Genomic DNA, 5,406 nt, shown 5'->3' with positions numbered 1-5,406 from the left:
AGCAATCCCACTTTTCATATGGTGTCATGCTGTTTAATGTTCATTGGGAAGGCGATATTTATTACTTTGCTTCTACATTTGATAAGATCTGACTTCAATGAGATTTTCACTCTGCAGCGGAGTGTGCGCTGATATGAAACTTCCTGGCAGATTAAAACTGTGTGCCCGACCGAGACTCGAATTCGGGACCTTTGCCTTTCACGGGCAAGTGCTCTACCAACTGAGCTACCGAAGCACGACTCACGCCCGGTACCCACAGCCTTACTTCTCCAGTATCTCGTCTCCTACCTTCCAAACTTTTCTTTCAGGAGTGCTAGTTCTGCAAGGTTCGCAGGAGAACTTCTGTAACGTTTGGAAGGTAGGAGGCGAGATACTGGCAGAAGTAAGGCCGTGGGTACCGGGCGTGAGTCGTGCTTCGGTAGCTCAGTTGGTAGAGCACTTGCCCGCGAAAGGCAAAGGTCCCGAGTTCGAGTCTCGGTCGGACACACAGTTTTAATCTGCCAGGAAGTTTCAAGATCTGACTTCATTCATATGATGAAATGGCTGGCAGTAGTTAACGCTCTTGCTTGTGTGCTCTAGAGAAGGCATAGCAGTTAGCTTTACCTGTGTTCAAAAGAAGAGGGTGCTGAGTTAACTGACAGCACTAAAAGCGTACAGCAACTGAGAGGGGAGGGGAGCTTGTTTCAGCGGAACGGATGGGTGTACCTAGGTGAAAACGTTTGCTGACAGCCAAACCCCCGGTCTCATTGTGCAGACACAGTGGGTGGCGCTGGTCTGTAGGCGGCCGCATCCAGGTAGGCTGACTAGGGCCAAGACATCGCTGCAGCTTTGATCTGATGGCCAGACTTCTTAGCCAGAAAGCAGATGAGATGACTGATACTTTTTGCAAGTTCATGTACAGGGCAATGGCACCCAGGCATCCAGACACTGCTACAAAACATATTTGTGAAGGCATGAAGCTTTTGGCGAGTTTATGGCTGTTCTTTACAAAGTTCAAAACGGACGCAACAGGGGAGATAGCAATATTTTTATGGAGGGTTGTGGTTCCATCCAAGTCATGCTTTTAGCAGAGACATGGCGTAAACGTGTGCGAAAGAGGGCATGAAGCTGAATCTTTTTCCTTTTCTTCCACTTAATTTTTAAAGTCGCTAGTTGGTTAAATCTGTGTAAGTAGAGCAGGGGGGCAGTCTCCCAGCTTCGAATGCCGACCACTAGTTCGTGGTTAGCGTGTGCTAAAGTGGGTGTGGTCTAAGCATGGAAATGTGCTATGCTACCGAGCCATGAAGGAGAGCTGTAGAGAATAGAGAAGTTCTCTCTTGTACTGGCACTTCGCTAGTAAAGAATGGTAGGTCGTTACCTAGACTGTGATACTTGTATCCTTTGCTAGCGTGCCACTTAGAGCCTGTTCCAGTCACCATCTGAACCATCAGAGGTACTGCTTGTTGCATCTTGCACATAACAAGTTGTGCGTGGGTGTACTTATTTGTTACAGTCGGTCATCTAACCGTTTGGCATATTCCGTCAGGCATAGTCGTGTCACGGAGTCAAACTGGTTTGGTAGACCAGCAAACGGGTCCACCAGCACACTGGAATCCATCAGGGTTTCAGAGGCTCTTAGCAGAGTATCTGCATTCCGAATCAGCTAAACGAGAGACTGCATATTCGTATCTTTCCGGGCGTGTGACATTAATAACAGACTGCCGCTGTCTATGACTGCACTCAGAGAGCCCGTCGTTCTGTGCTGCCCTCACCTGCAGAAGGGTAAAGTATTCGTGAAAGGCTTCAATATATGCTTCTCAGCACACTGTTCTTTGGAACCATATTTTTCTTTGTGCAATTGTTGAGTATAGATACTTGACAGTTCGTAGTTTTTGGGCCATACCACAGGCTCACATTTATGAAGTCAGATAAGGCGATTAGTTCTATTTAGTATGAGTGCATTGATCCCCAGATGATCACTTTGTTAGCCATAGACTGCATATTGTTCAAAGCAATTGTCAGATAAAATGTTTGTGTGACATTTCTGTAGCCATAATTTGTCATTTTATATTAAGAAAGAATAAATCAGTTGTTATTTAGACCATAACTCCTCTCAGTGTTCTGATTTACATTGCCTTTGCCATTTTATTAAAGTCATGGATTTGTCAAAAATCAAGGTTCAATAACAATGAAATTGAATATACTCATTAACATTTTTTTGATATTTTGATTAATATGCAAGAATACTTTTTTTTCAAGCTGTTAATTTTCAATGGCAACCTGTCAGTCAGATCCTGTTCTTTTACACACTAGACAACAGCTTGTAATCGTTTATGAAAACAAGCACCATCTTACATTTGACAACCACTGCCAGAATCTTACAATTGGCAACCACTACCAGAATCTTGCAAATGGTAAACCCAGGCATCTTGCAATATCAGACTACAAAGAGTTCTTTTGATACGTGAGATGCTACTGTTCATGTCCAACAATTGTTGAATTATACAACGACTGTTTCAATTTCTACATTTTGTGAAAATATCAGAATGGTGCTTTATGGTTTAAAATCTTCCATTTCCATTACTGAGTGAACTTTAAGTGTCTCAAAATGTCTCGTAGTAGGTGTTGGAATCTGGCTCTGGTTGTGCTTCAATGGGTACTCAGTGTCACTGGGCTTAATGGAATACTCTACAGTGTACACCTATATACTCTTTTTACTTTTATTTCAGGAGACAGCTATATGCTCCCCTTTCCTGTCAGTTATATGAAGGATTGACTGAATGACGTTTGTTCTTTTAAAGTGATTGTAACATTTTTGTTTGTGTTTCCAAAAACTGTTCCCTTTTTGTTGATGAGAAAAGATATAGCTTGTTCTTATACATAATGATGGCCTTAAGAAATGTATAATTTGTTATGTAATATTTATAATTGTTATATCATATTAGCACATGCATAGTGCCTCCAACCTACTACAGGGCTTGTAGTGTGTTATGCTCAACACTTGTGTGACTTATAAATACTGTGCTAGATATTACATTCTAATGTTTGATATGATACCTGGATACTTATATTGTTATATTTTTGCCTGTTCTTTCGTATTGGCAGTTGCTTCGTTGTGTCCAGCCTACTGCAGGCAATGTTTTCATTGCTTAGCACTGGTCACGTGACAGTTTCCAGCTTTATTTCTTGATTTCAACCTACAGTGCGGGCAATGTTGTCATTACTTAGCATTGGTCATGTGACTTTGTTTCCAGCTTTGTTCCTTGATTCCAACCTACGGCTATGCTACATTTTAAGCATGTCAGCATCTCGTGATCTTCGCGTTAGCATTGTTGACTCTAGTTTACAGAGTACCAGGTTCGATTCACAGCAGAGTGAAGATTTTCTCCACTCAGAACTGTGTGTGTGTGTGTGTGTGTGTGTGTGTGTGTGTGTAGAAGTGACCATATGCTTACGTTACTGATTCTGACTATTACTATTTTCAATGGCAACCTGTCAGTCAGATCCTGTTTTTCATTAAATTACATTCTTGTGTAACTGACTTCCTTCATTTCATTATACTCTTGTACAACTGACTTGCAAGTTTGTAGTATAATTCGTATTGTTTTTGTATGTCTAGAGTCAATGATTTGTGTAATATCTAGTAATAACTTCTAACACAGTACATATGAAGGAATATTACTTTTAAAACTTTTATCCAATATGATTGTGGGACACTGGGATTGTGATAAATGAAGTTTTCTACAACCAGTGGCCTTTTATTTTGTTACTCAATCTTTATTTTCGATTGGCGGTTTCGAATCACCTAGCAGTTAATTATCAGATGTTATTTATTCATTGCGTGTAGACAAAGAAGTAAAGATGAATCTCTTGGAAGAATTAAGAGATATTCAACGATAACAATCAAATGAACAAACTGTCTTAGCAAACAACCCATTGGATCAAAATTTCAGACAATTTTTAATTCAGGAAAGCTAACCAACTCAGAGGAAAAGAAACTCTCTCTCTCACACACACACACACACACACACACACACACACAGAGAGAGAGACACACACACACACACACACACACACACACACACACACAGAGACACACACACACACACACACACACACACACACAGAGAGACACACACACACACACACACACACACACACAGAGAGAGACACACACACACACACACACACACACACACACACACACACACACAGAGACACACACACACACACACACACACACACACACACACACACACACACACACACAGACACACACACACACACACACACACACACACACACACACAGAGAGACACACACACACACACACACACACAGAGAGAGAGACACACACACACACACACACACAGAGAGAGAGAGACACACACAGACACACACACACACACACACAGACACACACACACACACACACACACACACAGACACACACACACACAGACACACACACACACACAGACAGACACACACACACACACACACAGACATACACACACACACACACACACAGACAGACACACACACACACACACAGACAGACACACACACACACAGACAGACACACACACACACACACACACACAGACAGACAGACACACACACACACACACAGACAGACAGACACACACACACACAGACAGACAGACACACACACACACACACAGACAGACAGACACACACACACACAGACAGACACACACACACACAGACAGACACACACACACACAGACAGACAGACACACACACAGACAGACAGACAGACACACACACAGACAGACAGACACACACACAGACAGACAGACACACACACAGACAGACAGACACACACACAGACAGACACACACACACACACACACACACACAGACACACACACACACACACACACACACAGACACACAGACACACACACACACACACACACACACACACACACACACACACACACACTTCCTGCAGAGTTCGAATATTTATCTCATAAGTGATGATGAATGTCTATTAAACATCAAGATAAATGTCGAACGTAATTTCAGCACTAACATCAGAGAATAATATCATCCAGTCTCATTGTTTAACAGATATTGTAGATAGTACATGTCATGTTTGTAATATAAATATGTTTTATTTTTGCAGTAAAGCACATAAGTAGTACATATATACTTACTGTCGCCAATGTGCAATGAAAGTGCTGAGCAAAGAGACGCTCTGCTCCAATACAAACGCTTATAACTTTAATCACGCTCTTTGATTTATTTACGTTTTGTAAAGCATATGAAAATAGCTACCTGTGGCTAAACTTGTTACGTGGTGTAAAATTAACGTTATTGAAAAACATTCGGTATGTTTTCTAAAACAATGTGTGCACCAAGAAGAATCCAAAAGATACTACTAACGTAATGAAACTAAAT

The 5,406-nt window shown here is 41.6% G+C and overlaps 1 non-coding gene across 1 annotated transcript; it reads left to right on the top strand.

Moving 5' to 3' along the window:
• The first annotated feature begins 412 nt into the window (after positions 1–412).
• Positions 413–487, top strand: Trnas-cga. Its single transcript has one exon. It is a non-coding gene; the product is annotated as a tRNA-Ser (tRNA).
• Positions 488–5,406: the final 4,919 nt, after the last annotated feature.

This window comes from Schistocerca piceifrons, chromosome 4 (assembly GCF_021461385.2).
Source record: "Schistocerca piceifrons isolate TAMUIC-IGC-003096 chromosome 4, iqSchPice1.1, whole genome shotgun sequence".
NCBI classification, from domain to species: Eukaryota; Metazoa; Arthropoda; class Insecta; order Orthoptera; family Acrididae; genus Schistocerca; species Schistocerca piceifrons.
The sequence above is the reverse complement of the archived record's forward strand: the minus strand, read 5'-3'. Positions and strand labels throughout refer to the sequence as shown.